General features: G+C 38.8%; 1 long non-coding RNA gene across 4 annotated transcripts; it reads right to left on the bottom strand.

The window, feature by feature from the left end:
• Window positions 1-1,843: 1,843 nt before the first annotated feature.
• On the bottom strand, window positions 1,844-24,917 carry LOC124858774. Of its 4 annotated transcripts, none has more exons than XR_007035928.1 (5): window positions 24,797-24,917; window positions 22,169-22,224; window positions 22,019-22,081; window positions 2,788-3,360; window positions 1,844-2,702 (listed from the first exon to the last, which is right to left on the bottom strand). It is a non-coding gene; the product is annotated as an uncharacterized LOC124858774 (long non-coding RNA). The 4 variants fall into 4 exon arrangements; XR_007035926.1 differs by having other exon boundaries at window positions 1,844-2,907; window positions 3,183-3,360; XR_007035927.1 differs by having other exon boundaries at window positions 1,844-2,907; window positions 3,234-3,360.
• Between the last annotated feature and the right edge of the window lie 369 nt (window positions 24,918-25,286).

Here is a 25,286-nt window from a genome sequence, read left to right as displayed (position 1 = left end):
TGAAATACAAAACTAAATACTAATTTTAAATATCACGTTTTAAATAATGATGTAATCTCCTAAAAAGGATATGAAGTATGAAGAGCCTATTTAAAGTTATCCCACTGCATCTAAACTCATTTTAAGTCCGGACTTTGACTAGATGACTCCAACAGCCATTCAGAGGTGGACTTGCTGGTTTGTAGTGATCATTGTCCTGTTGCAAAATCCAGGTGAGCTTGAGCTTAACATCATGAACTGATGAGTGGACATTCTCTTTCCAGATTCCCTTGCAGAGAGCAGAATTAATGTTCATCAATTACAGCAAATAATAAAGGTTTTGATGCAGCAAAGCAGACCATCACACTTCCACCATTAGGTTTGATTGTAAATACTGTGTTTATTTTACATCAAATGTAGCAGGATATTGACCCTCCAGAAAGTTCTTTTTTTGTCCCATTAGTCCACTGAATATTTTTCCAAAAGTTGTGGATGGCGTTATTGCCCAGTCTATTTCTTATAGTTGATTCATGAACACTGACCTTAACTGGGTTGTTCAAGGGTTCTTTTGTTACCTTCTGGATAAGTCTTTATGTTGTTATACAAATACTTTTTGATGGCCCTTTATTTGCAAATACATCTTTAGACAGTTGAGTTTCCGAAAAAGAATCTTGCTGTTAAAAAAAAAACATAAAATCATAAGCATTATTTTAGGAAAAGTATTGCTTGTTGTATGTTTTTAAACCACGACCAAATAAACTGACTTTATTTCAGTGTTGATGCACAGATTCCCTTCAGGAGAAGGAACAATAATATAAAACCTTTTGACCTAAACATTTTGAAATAATGACTGTCATATATAAACCTTAGATAATATATAGATAGTATGAATGAGCAAAATCTAAGAAATATTTAGATGGCAGAGAAAAGTTCAAAATGTTCTACAAGCGAGGATTTAAAACAAGACTCTGATGTACTAACCGTATTATAGGGACTCAATATAGATTTAAAGTTAAAAAGCTGCTCTATATTAAAGTCCAACCACGCATCAACTTTGCAGTTATGAGGTCGTTTGTGTGACACAGTACATTTAATTATCCTTTATTGCATCAGCCATGTGAAGGACTAGGTTATTTTTGAAAGAATCATAAATTTGAATGTGACTGTATTCCTCGTTCATATATAAATAAATATTGCTCATAAATTTAATGTTATGAGTGTCTTTAAGATCCCTATTGGAGTCACTGTAGGAAAAAATGGGACATTGGCATTAAGATGATTTAGTCACATGGGACTCATCACAGATTGACAGTCTTGTTGCCAGCCGAGGACACGTGATTTAATCACCTTGTACTTAACTCCACAGACAACAGTTACCTGTTGTTAGTCTGTAGATAACATGAAGTGCTGTTAATTTAAGGTGGCACACAGGTTATGTTTTTTTTTTTTTTTCAATTAGCTTACCTAAAGGAATATCAGGATTCTCTTTCTTCAGTGCAAGGTCACACACAGAAGTTGTGAACTATGTAGTTGCAGCTACAAATACTGTAACAATATTCTGCAAGCAATATTACATAGTTTCTGTTTACTAAGACAAAAAGACCAAACCCAAAATATAATTGTTAAATACTGAGATATGTTATTGTTTTTTTTAAGATGCTCATGTCAAACATATTGAATTTTGTTTTGGCTCTGTGGGAGGAATGTACTATGGATGTAAGTCCATCTATTGTACTGTCAGTTAGCAATGGGAGTTTTTGTTGCACAGTCCCAATTTTTTCTTTCAACCGATAACAGCTGTTGCTATGGATGAAGGCATGTTAAATGATGAGTGAGTATATGCACGGTCAAAAACAGCCACATGGAGGGAAAATGTAGTTTAATGTTCCAATGCCATAGTCATAAAGGTAGTGACCAAAAGAAGGAGAACATAATGTAAAGTGACTGAAAGAGTAACTGGTTTCTCCCTAAAAGATGGTTAGAGGGACTTAGGGATTTAGTGGGAGACCAATGCTGAGTCTTTGTTGTTCTGCACCGAAACTACTTGAATTAGTTGAGCTGGTAAGGATACCTACTGGGTGTCTTCGTATTTCACACATCTCCCTGCTGGCATGGCCTCAGGGCAGACCTAGAATTTCTTGCAGATGGCTGTGAACATCTCCAAAACCACAGAGCTGGTAAACTTGTATAAGGCTGTTCAAATATCAGTTCATTTTCATTTTCACCTCATTTTCTCTCTGAAAATGAGGTGGCACAGGTGAGCACAATGTAATGATTGCATATGGTTGTGGCTTAGAGTGGTAAACAGGAATGAGCTAATTGTCATTGTTTTTCTAGCTGCTTTGGCCCACATGCAGAAATACACTCAGGAAACAGAAAAGGTTTAAGTTTATTATGAAGTGTTCGAATACTGGAACCAGGAACACGCCGAGGTGGAGACTTGAAGATCCGCCGGGGGGGAAGACGATGGAAACTCCGGGAGTGTGTAAGGTAAATGAATCGGTCCAGGTAATCCTGTCTTACTTGCTCTTGAGATGATGATGGCACCAGGTGGGTTTTCTTGGAGGGTGAGCACGGTGGAGGGTGAGCTAGGTTTGTTTGCAGGTAGCCTGAGGAGCCTTGGAACCAGAACGCTGCCAACTGACAATGCAATACGTGAAGTCTTCTTGAAAAGAGCGGGTCAGGGTTCTCTGCATAAGCAGACTGGATACCGATGCCCAGGACTGGAGGTAACCAGGGAAGGAGGACACGAGAAGGTAAGTACTCTGAATAATTAAAAAGAGATTTGTTTTGGCCAGCAGGAGTTACCACTGTAGGTCAAAACTCAGGCACTGGAGTGTTGGCAGCTTAGGGTTCTTATGCTCCTCTCCTGGTGAGGCTGATGAAGAACATCTGTTGGCTCAGCTCCTACCGTGCATCTGGTGCCATCTAGAGGTTGGAAATGGTTAGTAGCAGGCAAACAGGTGGACACGAACTCCCAGAACTCCGTCATTGATATACAAAAGGACTGTTTAACCAAAGGGAAAAACTGTTACAGAAGTAGCAGAAAATAAACTAAACACTATCAAAATTCAAGAAATAGAAGAAACAAAACCCAAAACAAAAATGAATACCCAAACACCTACAGAACATGACAGAACCCCTACCTCAAGGGCAAATACTAAACACCCCAAAGAGTCCAGAACATCAAAAACAACCCAAACCTGGCAGGTGGAGGGGTCCCTGAGAAGGAGGGCGTGAAAATACCAACAAACCAGAGTTCAAGCTGGTGACCCGATGCCGTCCCAAGCAGGCATGGAGTTTAGGTGGGTGATCAGAAGGCCAGTGGTGTCACAGGAACCTTGGAAGCTGGTGCAGGATATCAGGAGGTCAATAAGGGAACTAGGAAAACCAAAAGAGAACCTTGTCAGGAGGTGGACCACAGACCTGGAAGGACCAACGAGGAACCTTGTCTTGAGGTGGACAGGGACCTAGCAGGTAATTGGGTGCACCCATGAGGAAGCTTGTCTTAAAGTTGACCAGCGAACTTGGAGCACCCACGAGGACTTTGTAATGGGGGACAACCAGGGAACTGGGAGAACCCGTGGTAAACCTTTTTTAATGGTTGACCACTGGACAGAGAACCTTGTGAGGAGGCCAACCAAGAGGCGTGAAGCGTCTATGTTGGAACTTGGGCAACTGAAACCGCAGTTGAGCCCTGAAAACGTCAGACCATGAAGGAGCCCTGGAGACAGGAACCTAAGAAGAATCCCTGGAGATGGGAACCCACAAAATAGTTCAGGAGACTTGATCCCACGATAAAGCTCTAGAAGCCAATCCACTGAACCCAGAAGTCCTCAGAGGAGCTTTGGGTCCACTGGTAACTGGAACCCATAGAGGAACCTTGATGAATGGCGGTGCAACCTTTGGACAGCCTTGTATAATGGCGTGAAAGCCAGGAGAACCCTTGGCGGAGCTCTTGAGAACAGCAGGGAAGCCGGCAAAACCCTCAGCAGAGCTCTGGATCCAGAACACAAGGCAAGTCCACCTGGACACCTCTGTCAGAGAACACCGGAAAAGGAACATGAGGCATATTCACATATCCATGTATTACATTCATCTTCGTATGAACAAGATTCGAGAAACATTTGCCAATTTTTCTGATACTTAGAAGAGTAATTTCTTTTGGATTGGAGTTAAACCCTATCACAAACATGGAAATCTTTATGAGGATGTCAGCTTCTTACTCATTAAATACATTTATTTCGCTGGCAAATTTTCCTTGAAAACATGCTGCTTAACCCGGGAAACAAGCATTAACCTCCTGCACATACTCTCAGCATAAGTGTGCTTGATCATCTTTAAACAGCATAGTTTCTCTTTTAACTTACAGAGGCATGTTCAGATTACTATCCCACTAACTGCTTAAAGAGTCACACTCTGGGACACAAGGGATTTAACACAGTAGAAGAGCAGCAATTAAGTTCATAGTGGTGGAGGAGCCTCCAGTAAGTTCAACAGACAGATTTAGCATATTCCCATTGAGGCTAACAGTAATACTTATAGGAGCTTCCTATGCATCTTCAGGTAAAAAATAAAAGTGTGATTTTATGGTTGAACTACTGAGAAAGTTACAATAATATTGCTCAGTCTACACTATACCATACTATGATATACCACATGAAGTTATAGTAGAGAAGCTGACATAAGATTAAATCAATACCACAAATACTTATTAAACCTCTGTTAATGTGTTAAAAAAGAGGGCATATTAAGATGATGATCAGTCATTAAATAACATTTTAATAATCACTTTCACTAGTTGCCACATTACCCTATACAGTTTGCATCAAGTTCTCCTATAATACACTACTTTCAATATACATTGCAGTGGAATCGTATTTGCCCTATAAAATGTGTCTTCTAGTTTTGCTGCTTTGTCATTGTTAAATGTCTCAGACATTGAATTAGAAATGTTGTCACCAGAGAAAGATAACCTGAGTAAATACACAAAGCTGTTTTCAGTTTCTATTAAGGGTAGAAAGCTATGCAAACCAACCCTATGCCCTATGTGAAATAGTAATACAATAGCAAAAACTGCTGTTGACCTTTCCATCGTTGTGGGGTAATTTTGGCCTACTCTTCTTTGCAGAATTTTTAATTCAGCAACACTTGAAGGTTTTCAAGCATCAATGGCCACAACACTGCATCTCAGTTAGATTTAAGTCCAGACTAGGTCACTTCCAAACCTGCAAAGTTTTTGAGTCATCTAAAGGTGGACTTGCTGGTGTTCTTCGCATCATTGTTTTGCTGCATAACCCTAGTGTTCTTGAACTTATGGTCACAAACAGAGCAGGATGTACACCTTCCAAAGAGTTCCTCTTTTGTCTCATCGGTCCACAGAATATTTTCACAAAAGTCTTGGGTAATAAGATGGTTTAGGGCAAATGTGAGATGGGCCTTTGTGATTTTTTCTTTTTTTTTCAGCAGTGGTTTCTGACCCTCCCATCGATGCCCAGTTTCTTTCTTGTTGTTGAATTATGAACACGGTCAGTGTTCATAATTTGTGAGGCAAGTAAGGCCGGCAGTGGTTTTGATGTTGTTCTGAGTTTTTTGTGACCTCATGGAAGAGTCATCAGTACACTCCTGATCTAATTTTGGTTGTCTGGCCACTCCTGTGAAGGTTCATCATTGTTTTCTCCATTTGTGGATAAGTGGCTCCTACTTTGGTTCTGTGTAATCCCTCAAAACTTTAAAGTTGCTTTGTCACTGTTTCCAAATAGATATCTTTCTTTCTGATCTATTCTTGAATTTTTGAAATTAAGACATGAGTTGTTGCTTCCTGAGATTATTAAGCCTACTTATGTCAGATATGTTCTATTTAGGTAACTTTTTGATTCCACATGTCTGGCATTAATCAATGACATTGATGTGAAATTAATTAAAAACTGTGGTTATTCACAATTAAGTCATAATTTGACATAGAAGGCAATTATATTTTCACAAAATGTGAGGTTGTTTTGAAAAGCTTTTTTCCCTTAATATATTAAATGATTATACGAAAACTGCATTTTGTACACAGATTATCTTTATCTGATAACATTTAATTATCTGAAAGATGTCACTTGAAAGCAAAAACAACAGACATCTGTAAGGTTGCAAATACTTTTTCACAGCATTCTACCAGAAACATTGTTCTATTAGTGTAATCTATTCATATTTGACAGAGTCATTTCTGTAAATCTACTTTCAAGGTTGGGGTGACATTTTTATGAAGTCAACAGCTCCATCAGGAAAAATTTAGGGAGATTTTTTTCTCAGAAATGAATGTGGATGGTCAAAAGGTTTGAATGAGAGATAAGCAAACAAAGGCAGGAGCAACACTAACAAAGAGATCTGATTTATGGTTCTACTTTCCAAAGCCCATCTGCCACACAGCCAAACCTGTATGAGGTAAATCTTGTAATCTGTATTAGTGTACTAGGATCCTTTAGGTTGCTTTGCAAATGGCTTCAAACTACCTAAATTCTTGTGATTGCAAAGAAAGACAATACATGTGCAACGGTTACATTTCCTTTTAAAAGGTGCCCCCCTTGAACAAAGCCACGAAAAGCCACAAACAAAAGAGAAAAAAAACAACCTGCACACTTTTTCTAAATAAATACTATGTGAGGAGATTGCTGTGGTGCAGAAAAGCCAGTAACAGTATCAATCGTCCCAGCTGCTTGTGTGGAAGGTTTTAATGAAAAATCTTTTAGCAGGATAGTTTAGATTTTTCTTAAATGGGTTCTGTTGAGAGGTCAAAAGCAGTCACATCATCAGTTACGATAAGGTTTATAAGGTGTCAGCTGCTTCATATCTTGCCATGCAGGTTAGTGTGTCTAAAAACACCTTTTATGTGAGTCCAAATATGAAAATATTTCATGAAACATCAGGCTCTCTTTCATACATAAACAGTATGTATTGTTCATGTAGTACCCTCATTACATATGTCACATGCATACTGGTATGAGTTTGCTTTTGTGCAAGGAAAGAAAGGCTATAAACTTGTTTGTTTTCACTCAACAACTGCCCATCAAGCTTTGGCTGAAAAGTTTAGTACTGTAAACACATTTTGAGTGCCCCCAGGTGGTCAGATAATTAATAATTAATTAGCTGAATGGAAACCAAGAAGTCCACCTTCCCTGCAGTGTCAGCTACTTCAAGTATTTTGCATGCTGAAGTGAGTGAATCTTCATCAGTGCAGAGAAAGGTCTGCATAACATAGCATGAGATTATGTAATAGTAATAATGTGATAATTGATACAACATCTGGGAAAAATGTACATACATTTCTGAACAGTGGTACATTGGTTAAAGCCGAATGTTTAAATGTACTATATGAAAGGAAACATAACTTTTTTCTTACTCTCTGACATTAAATTAAAACTATAGATCGGTTAGGAGAGACAAAATAATTTATATTCTCTACGTTCGAGAGAAATGAGAAAACAGATTTGGATGGAACTATTTTACTTTCTTAAAAGATTTACACATATTTCCTTAGTTTTTAGGAGAATTTACATTTCAGATACTCGTACTCGTACTCGTCGTCTTCCGCTTATCCGGGACCGGGTCGCGGGGGCAGCAGACTCAACAGAGACGCCCAGACGTCCCTCTCTTCAGACACCTCCTCCAGTTCCTCCAGGGGGAGCCCAAGGCGTTCCCAGGCCAGCCGAGAGACATAGTCCCTCCAGCGTGTCCTGGGCCGTCCCCTGGGCCTCCTCCCGGTGGGACGTACCTGGAACACCTCCCGAGGAAGGCGTCCAGGAGGCATCCGGTATAGATGCCCGAGCCACCTCAACTGGCTCCTCTCGATGTGGAGGAGCAGCGGCTCTACTCCGAGCCCCTCCCGGATGGCTGAGCTCCTCACCCTATCTCTAAGGGAGTACCCGGCCACCCTACGGAGGAAACTCATTTCAGCCGCTTGTATCCGGGATCTCGTTCTTTCGGTCATGACCCAAAGTTCACGGCCATAGGTGAGGGTAGGAACGTAGACCGACCGGTAAATCGAGAGCTTTGCTTTTCGGCTCAGCTCTCTCTTCACCACAACGGACCGGTACAGTGCCCCCATTACTGTGGTAGCCACACCGATCCGTCTGTTGATCTCCCGCTCCATTCTTCCCTCACTCGTGAACAAGACCCCGAGATACTTAAACTCCTCCACTTGAGGCAGGAACTCCCCTCCAACCTGAAGAGGACAAGCCACCCTTTTCCGGTCGAGTACCATGGCCTCGGACTTGGAGGAGCTGATCCTCATCCCAGCCGCTTCAGATATTTTAATTCAATTCAATTATTTATATAGCGCCAATTCACAACACATGTCGTCTCAAGGCACTTCACAAAGTCAGGTACATACATTCCAATTAATCCTAACCATTGAACAGTGCAGTCTGATTCAGTTATTTATTCAAAATTGGATAAAAAGTTTTTCTATCTAAGGAAACCCAGCAGATTGCATCAAATCAGAGACTTGTAGCAGTCACTCCTCCTGGATGAGCATGTAGTGACAGTGGACAGTCAGTGGCGTTGACTTTGCAGCAATCCCTCATACTGAGCATGCATGTAGCGACAGTGGAGAGGAAAAACTCCCTTTCAACAGGAAGAAACCTCCAACAGAACCAGGTTCAGTGTGAGCGGCCATCTGCCACAACCGACTGGAGGTTTGAGAGAAAGACAGAGCAGAGACACAAAGAGAACAAAGAAGCACTGATCCAGTACTTTCTGTGGGAAGGAAAAGTATATGTTAATGGATGTAGCTCCTTTAGTCGTTTCATCTAGAAAGAAAGGACAGATAAGCTCTGAGCCAGTTTTCAAGGTTAGAGTCTGAAAGAGAGCACATATAATTAGTTACGGTAAAGCTCAGTCAATCGCCATGTCTAGGAGAGAGAAAGGGTTAAACACTGAAAGACAGGGCCATGCGGATCATCTGTAGAGGGTGAGCATTAAGTTGTTGCCTGCCAGCAGAAGCTTGGACGATGGCCCCCTCCAGAAAGATGTCACAGGTAGACACAGAGCCAGGCCAGGTGTAGCTTCTAGGAAGAGAAAAGAGAGAGAACATAAAGTTAAAAGCTGAAATAACAGCAAATAATGCAAAATTGTAGAGTAGTATGACAATGTAGCAGAGAGAATAAAAGTGGTCATTATGTCCTCCGGCAGTCCAAGCCTATAACAGCAAAACTACAGAGATAGCTCAGGAAAACCCAAGCCACTCTAACTCTAAGCTTTATCAAAAAGGGAAGTTTTAAGCCTAGCCTTAAAAGTAGACAAGGTGTCTGCCTCACGGAGTAAAACTGGGAGCTGGTTCCACAGGAGAGGAGCCTGATAACTAAAGGATCTGCCTCCCATTCTTTTTCTAGAGACTCTAGGAACCATCAGTAAACCTGCAGTCTGAGAACGAAGTGCTCTGTTTGGAATATATGGTACAATCAGATCTCTGATGTGTGATGGAGCTAGATCATATTTTAGATATTCCTTCTCTAAGCTTCTTATACAATTTTGCTGGAATTTTGTTCCATTGTTCCAGACAGAATGGGTGCAGCTGTGTCAGGTTTTTAAGGCCAACTGCTCACACACACCTTTTCAGGTTGGCTCACAATTTTTCATGGATTGAGACCAGTGCTTTGTGAAAGACACTCCAAGACGTTGCCTTTGTTGTCTTTAAGCCACTTTGTAGCTTTTTTGACTGTATGCCCAGGGTTGTGTCCATTTGGAAAACCCCAGATTATGTCTTTAGATGTCCTTCAATATTTCCACATTATGTTATTTCCTCGTGATGTAATTTTTTTTTGTGAAATCCTAAAAGGGGGCAAAAACAAAACTTACAGGAGAGCAAAAAGAAACAGGAAGAGGAATGGAGGCGAGTCACATACGCAACAACAGGAAAGAAACAATGTGAAAACAGGGGTGTAATAGAAGGCAAAGAACAATGGGGAGAAGAGGTCTTATGTGCTGGGGTAGATGTGAAGATGACATGGGATGTTGGTGTTCTAATCAGGAGAAAATGTGGAGCAGGTAGCAGGAGCTGAGGGAGGGAGGGAGACTAATTAACCTGACTGGAACTAAATGATTTAAATGTACAAAGAACACAAGAATGAACAAAGAAAGCAATGCACAAGGGAATAAACTAAAATGGCAACATCTAGACAACATAAACAAGGAAATAAAGAAACAAATGCGACACAAAAGAAACCCAAAAAACTCAAACACCTAAGGACCATAACATCTGCCACCTAGCAGAATGCCTGCATGTTTTTTCCTTACTTAACACAAATAAATTGAACTAATTTTGGTAATCCTATCCAGAGGTTGCGCTAGACTTTTTTGTTGTTGGTCATTTTGACTGACAGGGTAAAACAAAATCAGATAATCTATTTTTACCCATTATTTTATTTATTAAAATGACAGTTAAAAATCCAATAGCATTTATTTTCATTCATTTCAATTAGTACTCAGTCCGAACAAGCTGGACAGAGAATTCACATCAGCCAAATGAATACAAATGAATACATTTAACTTTTTCTCAGTGACAAAAAAAAACACTGACTGTCATCCCAGTAACCACATACAGGTCCTTCTCAAAATATTAGCATATTGTGATAAAGTTCATTATTTTCCATAATGTCATGATGAAAATTTAACATTCATATATTTTAGATTCATTGCACACTAACTGAAATATTTCAGGTATTTTATTGTCTTAATATGGATGACTTTGGCATACAGCTCATGAAAACCCAAAATTCCTATCTCACAAAATTAGCATATTTCATCCGACCAATAAAAGAAAAGTGTTTTTAATACAAAAAACGTCAACCTTCAAATAATCATGTACAGTTATGCACTCAATACTTGGTCGGGAATCCTTTTGTAGAAATGACTGCTTTAATGCGGCGTGGCATGGAGGCAATCAGCCTTTGGCACTGCTGAGGTCTTATGGAGGCCCAGGATGCTTCGATAGCGGCCTTTAGCTCATCCAGAGTGTTGGATCTTGAGTCTCTCAACGTTCTCTTCACAATATCCCACAGATTCTCTATGGGGTTCAGGTCAGGAGAGTTGGCACGCCAATTGAGCACAGTGATACCATGGTCAGTAAACCATTTACCAGTGGTTTTGGCACTGTGAGCAGGTGCCAGGTCATGCTGAAAAATGAAATCTTCATCTCCATAAAGCTTTTCAGCAGATGGAAGCATGAAGTGCTCCAAAATCTCCTGATAGCTAGCTGCATTGACCCTGCCCTTGATAAAACACAGTGGACCAACACCAGCAGCTGACACGGCACCCCAGACCATCACTGACTGTGGGTACTTGACACTGGACTACTGGCATTTTGGCATTTCCTTCTCCCCAGTCTTCCTCCAGACTCTGGCACCTTGATTTCCGAATGACATGCAGAATTTGCTTTCATCCGAAAAAAGTACTTTGGACCACTGAGCAACAGTCCAGTGCTACTTCTCTGTAGCCCAGGTCAGGCGCTTCTGCCGCTGTTTCTGGTTCAAAAGTGGCTTGACCTGGGGAATGCGGCACCTGTAGCCCATTTCCTGCACACGCCTGTGCACGGTGGCTCTGGATGTTTCTACTCCAGACTCAGTCCACTGCTTCCGCAGGTCCCCCAAGGTCTGGAATCGGCCCTTCTCCACAATCTTCCTCAGGGTCCGGTCACCTCTTCTCGTTGTGCAGCGTTTTCTGCCACACGTTTTCCTTCCCACAGACTTCCCACTGAGGTGCCTTGATACAGCACTCTGGGAACAGCCTATTCGTTCAGAAATTTCTTTCTGTGTCTTACCCTCTTGCTTGAGGGTGTCAATAGTGGCCTTCTGGACAGCAGTCAGGTCGGCAGTCTTACCCATGATTGGGGTTTTGAGTGATGAACCAGGCTGGGAGTTTTAAAGGCCTCAGGAATCTTTTGCAGGTGTTTAGAGTTAACTCGTTGATTCAGATGATTAGGTTCATAGCTCGTTTAGAGACCCTTTTAATGATATGCTAATTTTGTGAGATAGGAATTTTGGGTTTTCATGAGCTGTATGCCAAAATCATCCGTATTAAGACAATAAAAGACCTGAAATATTTCAGTTAGTGTGCAATGAATCTAAAATATATGAATATAAAATTTTCATCATGACATTATGGAAAATATTGAACTTTATCACAATATGCTAATATTTTGAGAAGGACCTGTATAAACAATGAAATTAAACAACGGCACTTAAAAATATGAACAGATCACCTGCTGTGATCTGAATGCTCAGTTTCACAACGTCCTCCTAGTCTGCATGGACCTGAATTTCGCACTTCTATGTGCGTAATGAAATGTCTCGAGTGGGATTGGTGCAGAGGCTATTGTCACGAGGTTTTGGACTTTTGCCTCGAACAGACGACTTCTGGTGACTGTTTTGATGTTGTTCTAAAAGCTGAATCTGTGCTCTGCCGCCACACTCGAGACGGGAATTACAAGCACCACAAGCACCAAAATTTTGAAATCAGAGAATATTTCTCTAATTGAAGTGATCAGAAGTTGGCAGGACTCTCTGAATGAGGGGATTCCTGATCCAGTAAGCACTTACTTAGCAGGAGGAAACAGGTAATTAATTTGCTAACTTGCTACCAAGTGGTCAGGGGTGTGAATTACTATCTGTCAAAACGACTGATGTCCTTCAGATTTTTATGTCACCATTTAAACAAAACGGTCAAAAGCGGAAAATATTTGGCTATTGCAAAACCCTGAAGTTTAGTTTGATTTAATGGCTGACAGTAAGAAAAAAGAGGGTTACGGTGTATTTAAATGTCTGGTTTAGCTGCAGATTACATTACATTGCATATGCTACATCAGATGCAAATAAAGGTGAAGCTAGGTCGTTATATACTTAATTCTATATTATGTTTTTTGGTTACTCTGGCCAGATACACTTAACATATTGCAATTTATGTGTCACACACAGTGATTATAACGGACCGTGGTCCAGCACACTCTTTATTGTAAAGAACTATAGACTTCCATGCCGATAACTATCCATTTAAAGGCCTAACCAAGTATTTTCAGCATTTTCTTTAGTGAAAAAAATAATTACATTTCTTGTCGGGTTGCACGGTTACACAGCTGGTAGTACTGTTGCCTTGCAGCAAGAAGGTCCTGGGTTCAACTTCCGTAGAATGACATTTAAAGTATGAAAGTATAACCTCACAAGCAATGTGAAGTTAAAGTAGGAAAAGTGCGGAAAAGTACAGTCAAATATTTAATAAATTAGAATATGGTAAACAGACTGAGCCCTCAAAGCCCTTTACAGTACAGCCACACTCACAAATTCATACACTGATACACAGATCAACATGAAGTTAAGTGCTTCATGTTGATCTTAGGGTACAGGGAGGAAGCTGGAATCGAACCCACAACATTAGAATTGTAAGACAATTAGGCCATCTCTTTTCACTGAGCCACAGTCACCTTTATTTCACATCGACCATTTAAATCAGAATATGCCTTCAGATGAGGCTCGTTTGTCAGAAAAGTGCCTTTTAAAAATACCCTTTAAGCAGGTAATAAACATAACTTTTTTAAGAAGCCCACATTTCTGTGTTAAAATTTTTTTTTATTGTTCTGATCTTGTATTTTAAACTTAAATGTACACAAAAGTATACGCTTGAAAATATCAGCCTATGTGTAAATAATCTATATAATGTGTTTCAATTAGGGAATTGAGGTACTGAATTAAATGAACTTTTGTTAATTCTATTTTATTGATCAGGTCTGCAAAAATTTTGAATTTAAAGCTCTAGATCCATAGTAGAAACTGCTCCATGATGGATTTAAATAAACTTCCGAAAATAAACAATTTATTAGACACACATAAATTATTAATGAATAACACTAATACTTAAAAAATGTATTGGATTTTGTTGGATTTCTGGTCTTCATAATTTCAAATTTTTGGTAAAACATTTTCTGGTGTTTGTTGTGTTTTCACAGCCATATATCTGTATTTCCGATCTGGTAAGAGGGGTTAAGTGAAGGGAGCAAAGGATTGTTTGTTTCCATATCATTCCCTGTCGTCATCAATAAACCCCTACAATGTGGTTTGAAAGTATGCTCATACATTTTTTATAGAACTTGGAGAACTTAAGTAATCTTCCTCAGCTCTGCAGTAGCCTGGAGTGAGCAGGATGTCTGCTTATATTAATTTCATGAAGTTTAGGAGGTCACCAAACTCATTTGGAGATTCTTGCTCATTTATGAACTCTGCAACCCATATGTTCTGCAGTGCTGTAAGTTACTGGTTCAGATATGCTTAAATTTACATGGAATTTTATATGGCTAGTTGGCAAAAGTACAGAGCATCTGAAGTTTAAATCACAGAGCTGAATGAGTATGTGCTTTCTAATGGCATTTACCTGTGTTTTATGAATGGTATGTGCACATTTTTATTTTATCTGACATGTATAAAGGAAATTTAGGAGCGTTGAAGCAGTGAGGTAGGATTGGGCATTAGACCTTTTGAGAAAATGGTTTATCCAATATTCAGAAGACAATGGGCTGCTGGAAAAGCAGCTTAGCTGCAGAAATGTGAAACCCTGAGAGTGAAATTGACTAAATAATCTCAGTTGATGTTCTTAGCTCTCAGAGTGGAATATTGTCATTGTAAGAGAAGTAATAGGGCATTCCTTTCAATTAAAAAGAAAATTAGGGTAGTAAACCCAGCCTTTAAAGGGGAAGTAGTTAAGACGTAGTTCAAAGGTTAATCTGATTGTACTCTCTCACACTGACCTCAGAGCAGTCTGACTCACAAGTGGGGACAGCTTTGTCACCCGCAGAAGCCCCCTGACAAAGCCAGTTTGTGGCAGTCTTCCATCGACTCCAGATCTCCCAGTAAGAATGTTTAAAACCACTGAGGCCTCACATCTGTGCAGGGGCTGAGCTTGGTCTGGAGGATAGTGGGTGATTAATTGATGGTCACATCTCGCTGACTGCTGCCCACACTGCTTTGATGAAGAGGGATTACACTGCTCACCGCAAGCTTGGCTGATAATAGGAGAACGAAGAGGAAATGCTCATGTCACCCTCCATGGCAAGGATTTCAATCAAAGACAACTTTCTTAAACAACTGGAACCCTCAGCTTCCAGTAGCCTTTGTTATTAAGTAACAGTGATTGTTTCAACTTGTCTTAAATCTAATTAGATGCATGATTTGGAGGAAAACACAATACAAACTGCACATATAGTGAATAAAGTAGTATTTAAAGTTTTTTCTAGAAATCTACACATTTTGTTAAGACATTACAACTTTCATGGCAAAGATTGTAGTGCGATGAAATATGCTAGTAAATATGCTAGTAGACTCTGCCTGTCTGACCACCTCCTGGGTCTGGGGGCTGGTTGTCCCTATGGGGTATCGGCACTTGGACCTGGGAGTATAGAGTATGTATGGGGAGTGTGAGTGAGTGTACGACATTCATTGTTGTTTGTCTTTAAGTTTGGTGAGTGGGTGTGTTTTCATGTGTACACATGAGGGTGGTAATGTGTGATTGTGACTGTGTGTGCCTGTTTTTTATGTCAGGTTGGGTCTTGGGCTGCTCCCTCACTTGGATCAGTTTAGTGTGGGGCCTATTTCCTCCCCGCCACACTACCTGTCGTTGGTTGGTGCCTCTGCCTGCCGGTGTGCTTGTGGTTCTCAGTATCCAGGGCTGGGTGCTTTGGTGTGTGCTGGCTCACTCCTGGTGGCTGCTTGCCGAGGCCTGGACCCCTGAACTCTGTCGGGCCTCTGCTTGGGGAGTGATATGTCCCGGGACTCTGGGCTCATCGCTGCAGCTCCCTGGGGCTTCTGCACTGTGGCTGCTGGGTGGTTCCTCCCCTGCTCTTCTCTGGGGGGGTTGCGGCGGTGGTTCTCCTGGGGTTCCGGTGCTCTGGGGGGACTTTGGATGTCTGTGGCTCAGATCTGTTCCGTATCTGTCCCGGGTCTAGGGGGGCAGGTCTGTGGCTCCTCACACTCACTATTGCATATTTTTATGGAGAAACCTTGTATGCACATGCACGCTCACACTCAGACCCACAGGTGTTTAGATTCAACAGATACACAAATATTCTATATTGAGCCACATTCACCACTAAATGCATCTTGCATTGATAAGTACCGTGCACTTTTCGGTAAAAAAAGCTGTTAATATGAACCTTTCTGCAGGTGTAGAAGCAAGCAGGGTGTTATTTTATATTCTCTTCTTTCTTTCCTCCATTCTATTCTCCTTCTCTCCCCTTTTCCTTTTTGTCCCCCTTTCTCTCTTTCCAGCTTCTTTTTTTTTCCTTTTCATTTCTGTTCGTAACAACTGAAATAATCCCAAAGCAGTTTGTAATGAAGTTTCTTTTTATGAATATCAAGCAGAGCTTTAAAGTGTTAGCGGTAATGCCCCACTTGTGAAAGTAAACCTTTTGGGCAGGAGATGGGCTGTAAATCTGAAATATGCTAGTAATGATCCTAAGAACTACATCTTCAACACAGATTTTAGAACAAGCATGGAGGTGGATTTTTTTTAAAAGATGAATTTTTTAAGTTATACATGTAAAAGCATTCAAAAGTGTTTTAAAAGACACTCGAGGAAAGTTCTGAAACTTTTGTGAAATAGCTGATTTAATCTCATTTTCAAAGCGGAACTTTTTTCTATGCCACCGTCTTGTGGAATAGATTTATTGAGATATCAAATATTCTTCAGAGATTGTGTTTCCTATTGACATGATAACATCATTTTTATTGGAGATTTGTTGGCTGCACATCCATGATGTGAATCTCCTATTCCACCCAAGATGCTCCTTTGCATTTGAGATCTAGTGACTGTGGAGGCTATCAGAGTACAGCAAACTCACTGTCATGTTCACGAAACCAGTTTGAAATGATTTGAGCTTCGTGACATGGTGTGTTACCCTGCTGGAAATAGCCATCAGAAATGTACACTGTGGTAATTAAGGGTTGGACATGGCCAGCAACAATACTTATGTAGGCTGTGGTGTGTTGACAATACTCAATTGGTACTAAAAGGAAAATAAAGTGTGCAAATAAAACATTCCCCATATCATTACACCACTAACACTCTCCTGACCTGCTGAAACTGTATCCACACTCTCAAAATTCTGACCCTGGGATCTGAATGCAGAATGTTTTTAAAGCATCTTATTATGCAGTTTTGATGAGCTTGCGTGAACTGTCGTCTCAGTTTCTGTTCTAGGCTGACAGAGGCTATCTCTGTAAATAGGTTACAAATATTCTGATTGTGTCTGACAAAGCTTTGTTTTAATATCAGCATAGCCTTTACATATCTGAGGACTAATACATGCAATTTCACTTTGGTTACCACTACAAAAAAGCTCATTTTAACAGTTAATGTTTTAAAAGTTTATGCATTTTGTTGATGCTTCAGGTGAACTGAGCTGAAAATAAAAAACGTATTAATAGATAAGTAAAAGAATGACAAAGGCATATTTATAAGAAAGCAATATTGTACATGTGATAAACATGGCCATCACAGACGGTAGAGAAAAATGATTGTCTTGAGGTTGTAAGGTTGAGGTGCAGTTTCATCTATCTGAGCCTTTATTTAGCCCCCTATCCTGTCTCAGTACTTGCTGAACTGAGATCTGTCTGCAGTTTTCCCTGGAGACAACGCTAATGTCACATACCCACTTGGCACACCAATATTTCACAAGCAAACCAAACCTATTAAGGATGACTACTTACCATAGACAAGATATGTCCTTCACAGCGGCAACCTTCACATTCTGTGTATTCTCAATCTTTGCAGAACCACAGGAAGACATACATGGACATACACACACTCATGTGCTGTGCATGCATATTTCTTTTGGTTTTATTGGTACTTCACAAGTCCCTCCTTCAAACAACCTTCATAACACTGGTATCTTTAAAATCCCCCATTTAAATCTTTGTATGCAAATTGTAACTGCAGCCGGAAGTTATACAGTTATCAACAATGCTAAGACATCATAAACTCATGATATCATATCATAAATTGATAACACAATATGAAAATGATTTCCCTATACATGATGACTTAATGTAAGTTAATAACTAATTAGTATGTTATATTACATAAACAAGTGTAATCCAAAAGTTTATTAACAACTATTGTTAAAAACGGGTAAGTTTAATACAAATTTAGTATCTAACTACTTTGCTGAAGTTTTGTTTCTTTCCCCACATTATGGTGGAATAAGTTATTTTACTTAGTAGAGAGACCTTGTTATTGCTAAAAAAGGAACACAGAAGAGCAATGATCAAATAACCAAAGAAAAACCCAGAGAAGCAATGGCATACAAAATTTCTTAATTGTTTCATGGAAACATTTTGTCTGGATTAACAGGTACAAATCTTGTGTCCTTCTGTAAAAGGCTCTAACTTGTTTGACTTATAATCTCTCACTCCATGTTTTTCCTAATTATAAAATCTAGGCATTTTTTTTCCTAGTAATGACTATTTCACATATGTCAGTGTACTTTTACACAGTAAAACCTCTTATTTTGTATCTGTCTGAATACTGTTTTCAAAATTCAGCCATATTTATTGACAGCTCAGGTAAAGATTTGCAAAAGGCCTCATTACCATTCTCTCCCACTGCAGAATGTGATGCTAGTGTCTAGCAGTGTTTTCTATGTCCCTGACCAACATCCACATTGGTGGCAAGATACCTGGGTCCCCTTTCTAGTTTTGTTTAGAGTTTGAGTTATTTTAAACGAGTTTTTTTTATTGCTCCGACAGAAGGAATTTATAAAAGGTTAGATGAGTGACTGTTTTCTTATTCATATCCTGAATTATCAGTATAAACACACATCTGTCATGTTTTTGTCTTTCCCATTTGAAAGGTGTGCAAGAGAAATGGCCCCCTATGTCATGTCATATTTTTACCCCGAGGAAACAGGAAGTCGTAGATTACTTATTAATAGATCCATGACACTCACATTAATTTAAAAACAGAAGGAGAAATTAACAGACATCTTTGTAATCATTAGATGTATCAGTAAGTGTGGAACCAGTAATTTTATAAAAACATTGCAGATTGTTTTGCTTGTTTATAACCACTATAAATCTATAAAAAATAATGGTTAAAATATAACAAATTTTCAGTGTAAGATTATGCTACTGAAATTTGGATGGTAATTACTGCCTAATGTAGCCAAAAACCTTACATTTTAGATGAACTAAATCATCAATATTGTAAGCAGATGCTAAGCAAGCCATCAGCCAATCACCATTTCTGATGATATTGCTTAATTTACATGGATTATATCCTTTGTAGTATTTAGTTAGAGCTCAGAAATTACACATCATATTACAGTATATTTCTCTTTTCAGTGGCGAAGCACACCATGATTTGATTTATGTCCTCCCCAGTTTTATTGAACTATACAAAGGAACTCTCCACCTTGACCACTCCATTAAAGTAAGAAGCCAAAGTTATCAATCGAGGTGGTGAAAGGAGGGAAAGTCTTCCCAACAAGCCATGCTTTCCCTGCCTAATGGATCACACAATGCTGCAGAGAGCAAAAGAGAGAGTGAGTGAGACAGAGAGAGCATGATTTTGCTTCTACAGTAAGGTTTTGACTGATTATGCATTATTTAAGCTATTCATAGAAGATAGATTTATCATTCCAATTTGTCAAACCACCAAAGATTTCAATTAATTATGTGCAGCCAAAGACTGGTGTATTAGGCCTCTCTGTCAGCACTAGTCAGAGCTCCCATTTACAGGACTCAAAATAAAGAGATATCAGAGAGGTGCTTGGATCCAGCAGTAATTAATTTGATGAATGCCTTAGCGGCACAAATAGTGGCAGTCGTGCATCTTTTCATCAGACACAAGCGACAGTCTCTGTGCCTAGTGCTAATTTGAGGGGGCAACTCATCTGTATGGTGGATGTGCCTGTAGCAAGGTCCATTCTTCAACCTATGCCTCCTGCTGTCCAGACGGTGTGTGGGGGCCTTATGTTTTCTGTCAACTTTGTCCTTGTGCCAAGCAACTCGCTCCACTTAGTGCCCAGTTTTTCACTCTGGGCTGAACTTGATAATGGGAGGCTTGCTGGATTAATGGAAGGTGTAATTCTGTTGTCCTCCTGCTGCTGCTACTACTACTAGCGATTGGTTTGGATCTTTTGAGAACCATAAAAACTGATAAAAATCTGATTAAGTTTGATCAGATACTCTTGAGGTATAAGAGCACTTTTGCACAGGAACAAATGAAGTGGAAAACACAGGGGTGTTGTGATTTGACCAATCTAAAATGATGGATCATATTATTGTGATTAGGTGAAAGCTTCAGCGGTCGCTGTTTGTGATGCACACTGTCAATGTCGGCGGGAGTTCAGCCTAACAAAGAGATAATTGGACTGGTGCGGCATAATTCAGATTCATATTTTCACAAGAGGGGGGGAATCATTATAAATCAGGTCAGCCACTGATACAAGACCATAAATCAAAGGAGGACACAGCTCAAACAATTACATAATTACTGGACCACTGTGTCACGGCTGAAGAGATGTTTTGCTCTGTCAGTAGCAGAAAGCATGTTCTAAAGAAAAATAAACTTTACGTGGATTATTTTAGGTAGCTTTAACTATTTAGTTAATTTTGCATTTTTTATAGTTTGACAAACCCAGTCTGTTGAAATTATGACTACAGACTATCAAATTAAGTCAAATACATTTTAGGTAAAGTTTTGTTAATATTAAGTTATAATATTAAGTAAGTCTGCTTACATTATTTAAGCTAATATATATATATATATATATATATTGTCACGGAGTGACATTTATGGACTCTGTTTGTGGCTTTGTGTTTGTTTACCTTTTGCTTAGATGTTTCTATTTTGGTTTTTGTATCTTTTCATTTCTCCCTCTTCCACCTTCTAGTGTTTACTTCTTAAGTTCTTTTATTGTTGTTTTCTTATTACTTTGTATGGTTTATTATTAATATTATTATTATTGTAATTATTATAGTTCTTGGTCTTCCCTGGATTCTCTAGTTTTATTTCTCTTTAGTATCTTTGTGTTTTATTGTGTTTTATTATTTGTTCCTTTGCACTCTTCTTGTTTACTAGTTTATTTTCTGTTTCCTTTCCAGTTAATTCAGTCAGTGTGGTTAGGTTTGTTTACTTTTGTATTCAGGTTTTCTTTATGGGTTCTTTGTTTGTTCTTAGGTTGTTATTGTTGTTCCTATGTTCTCTCTAGTTTCTCTGTTTACTTTAGTCATGATTATTCTAGTTTTGTTATTCCCCATTTGATTATTTATCTTTGTCTATAGGTTTGCTTGGTCTGTGTTTCTGTTTATTGTTTATTAGTTACTTTGCCCATCCTCAGCCTTCGTATTGTTTCACCTGTTCCTTCTGCTTCCCTGCCTCCTTGTCACACTTGTTCCCTGTTTTCTCTGATTACCTGCCCTTTGTTATTCCTCAGTATATTAGTTGGTTTTGTGTCATTGTTTGCTGCTGGTTCCTTGTGTTTGTCATACCCCGTTCTCAACCCATGTATTTGTGCTGAGTTTTTCCATGTTCCTGGAGAACCGATCTTGTAAGTTTTTGGATCTGGACTTTGTTTGTATCTGCAGTGCCTTGTTTGGTTTCTTTGATAACCTCTGGAAATAAAGCAGAAAACCTTTTACAACATGTTGCTGCCCAGCTCTTGTCTGCACTTTGGTCCGCCTGCAAACCACATCCTGACATATATATATATATATATTTTTATTTTTATTTTGTTTTCTTCTCAGAAAAGTAAATGTAAATGTTTTTTTTTTTTTTTTTTTTGTTTCTTTTCAAACATTCATATTAATTTAGAATAAATACAATAACCAATTTGAGGTTTTTTTCTTACATTGTTTATCACAATCTGGCACAAAAGCAAATAAAGATTATCTGAGTTTTCCAATACCTTCTGCACATAATCATAATGTTTTTGGGGTTTTTTTCTCTTAGAAAAAAACAGTTGCAGTAAAATGCAGATTTGGAAGATCTATGTTCCCTAATTTAGAACTGTTACCTTGGATGCTTCAGGTGTTGAGTTATCAAGGCTAATCACTTCCTTGGTTCTCCTTGCTACATCCTAAATGGATCACATAAAACTGTGTGATTATTTGAAAAACAAAGTATCACAAAATGCATGTTATCAAATGTGAAGTTTGTCATTTACCTGTTTGGAGTGCCTTAAAAACAAAGATATGGAAGCCTCACTCCTTTATAATCCTTCTGTGAAAAAAAAAATGCATTTTAAAATTAGGATGGTAGAAAATCAGTCTATGACCGACATCTTAACACTCATATGGACTACAAAAAAGATTATAACATACAGTTGTTCTGTTTTGGATGTTTTCTCACATGTAACTCTTTCAAATCCTGAATGTTTAATAGAAGACAGAGATGAGCTGAGTAAATACAAAATGTTGTTTTTAAATTATGATTTTCCTTCTTTAGGGAAGACACTACCCAAACCAACCATGTGAAAAAAATACCCAACTTCATGTTTGTGTTATTTGGCCTCAAGCCTTTTCAGTAACTGGCAAAGAGTCCTTTACATCACTGTGGAGGGATTGTGGCCTACTCTACATTGCAGAATTGTTTTAAGTTAGCCACATTGGAGGGTTTTCAAATCTGAAACATCTGGTTAAGGTCATGCCACAACATCTCAAGATCTTATATTGTGTTTGGGTCATATTTTTCAATCCATGCAGTTTTCTCTGTTCTCTGTCACATTTTTGTTTTTGTTTTTTTTTGTTTTTTAACTGTTATTTCACAGTATTTGCTGTGGAACAGCTAAACAAGGTCATGGACGTCCGGCTAACGAATTTTTAGAATCCGCTATTTCAATTTCTCGCTGCGATTTTGGAGTCCAAGCTTAGATATGCCGAAGCTGTAAGTGAATAAGTCAAAATCTTTGGTTGTTGAGTGCATTAACCCATACAATTCATTACACCGTCCCCCAGCATCAGAACTTCTTCGAAGAGCCTGGTTAAATTTTATTCTTCATGAAAATGTACCCAAATCAGTGGGGAAATTCCTTTTCATCTGCGCGAAGCACTTCAAGGATTAGTGCCTACAACAACCTCCACTAGTATGAAGGATTTGCTGAAAGACTTCTTCTGATTAAGGGGTCACTTCCTTCTGTATATGGAAATGACAGAAACAGCAAAGCAGCAAGCTGCAAATAACACTGAAATAACAACAAACTTTCTTTTAGGCATGAATTTATTGTGTGTTGATATGACGTCCTAGACGTTGTGCAGTAGCATCGTGCCTTCTGCTTATGTTAATGCTGTGTGCTGCTTTTAGCTCCTTGAGGACATATCCGTACTGCGTGTTTTGAATAGCATTATTATATAAACAGCTTTGCATTGTAGGCTGGATGGACAAGTCTTCCGTTGCTGACATTGTTTAATCAGTTTGGAAATAAGTTTCTGCACTGCTAGATAATTGTATCTTTGTTATCAATCTACCAAAATGGCCAAACAGGTTAAAGTGGAGCGCTCTTTGACTTGCATGGGGGGAGGTTGTGAAGTGTCTCAATAGCATTTAAAGAGACTGTACCAAAACAAGTTGCTCTCAGACGCACCTCAGAACCAGGGTAAAAGTGGGGCCTGTGGAGCTACAATTACAAGGAATTCAGGCCAAAACATAGCAGTTCCACTTTATATAGACCACAACTCAATGATTTAAATGTGAAAAGGATGGGTTTAAAAGCATGAAATGTGCCCTTTGTGTCTGGACATAGATTGGGTCTCCACAAAACTTTACTTTTATCTATTCCTTTATTTTAAAGCAATAAGTGGGGGACTTGCTAGTGTGATTTAGATCATTAACCTGCTACAACATCCAAGTGCACTTGATTTTAATTTAAAATGTCCCCTTTAAAAATTTGCAGAATTTGACATTTAGACTTATCTACTAGCAGCTTCAGCATACTTGAGTTTGGACTACAAAATTGCAGTAGAAAATGAAAATGGCGGATACGCAAAATTGATTAGCTGAAAGTCCATAACCTTGTTTAGCAGGTTCCACAGCAAATACTGTGACATAAAAGTTCAAAAAACATAATAAGGAATAGAGAAACTGAACGGATTAAAAAATATGACCCAAACAGAATATAAAGATAACTATGCAGCACCTGGAGAGACTAAATTCAACTTTTCTGCACTCGTACAGACACCAAGTAAGACTCCAAGTAAGTAGCATAATGTATTTAAGGGCTAAAAAGGTAGGTTAAGCTGCCAGTTTCATTCTCAGTTTCATGTTTCCAGCATGCCAAGGTGAGTGAAACTCATCAGCGCAGATAATATAGTGTTACAGCTGAGATTGTATGATGTTATTTTCGAGTCACTGCCATAATACATAATTTGAAATTTAAATGATTATGTTGCATTGGTACTTTACTAGATAATTTTACCTGTTAAGTCCTAAGGGTTTTAGAGCAATTTCTGCCTGAAATTACATTCCTGAAATAAATCAAGAATAGCTCCACAGTTAAAACGTCTAAATACAAACTGTTGGTAAAGGTAAGGCATAAAGTAATACTTTTTCTGTCGAACCACTATTGCAACTCTTACTTTGTCTGATTTATTTGTGATTAAACAAAGACAAAATCAAATGTTTTGGTCAGAATCACCTCTGTCTGAAGGACCTTTAACTCTTTATGACCGGCGGGAGCGCCGGCGCTTCCATTTGTATATCTATTTTTAAACGCCTGCAGAATTGCGACCAAATAAGCTAGAACAAAACTTTTTTTTGCAAATGAAACCGAAGAGTTCAACTTAAATATTCTACTCACCACGTGTCCCAGAGCACAGTTTTTATTTTCTAGAAACTGATGCAGAAATCCAGTAAATAAATCGCAAAAAACAAACATTCAAATCCAGACCAAAGTGTACTTCCTACATCGGAATATGCGTGATGACATTGGTGGATGAACTATCACATGGTTTTCTTTCACACCAATGCCAGCAACAACCAGAATGATATCATTTCCCGGGCGATTTTTCCCGGGAGTGGTCTTTTTTTTTCCTTGTAGTTGTGGTTTTTTTGCAGTAAACTTTGCTCGCACTTTCAATTTCATTTTTGTTGTTTTTTGCACTTTTTATTGTTTGAAGATGGTCTTATGAACATATACGTGTGCTCATAGGTATCTGGCACACTTAGAGATTTAATTACACTTCTGTAAATAGTTTATTATGATGTACATATTATCTTTTCTCCAACTGTTCACAGTATACATTTTATGTTCGTTTTTGGCTCTGTTCATAAAAATGTGTGTACCCCGC

The sequence above is a fragment of the Girardinichthys multiradiatus genome, chromosome 2 (genome assembly GCF_021462225.1).
Source record: "Girardinichthys multiradiatus isolate DD_20200921_A chromosome 2, DD_fGirMul_XY1, whole genome shotgun sequence".
NCBI lineage: Eukaryota > Metazoa > Chordata > Actinopteri > Cyprinodontiformes > Goodeidae > Girardinichthys > Girardinichthys multiradiatus.
Note: the sequence above shows the minus strand (reverse complement) of the source record. Positions and strands in the feature narration are given on the sequence as shown.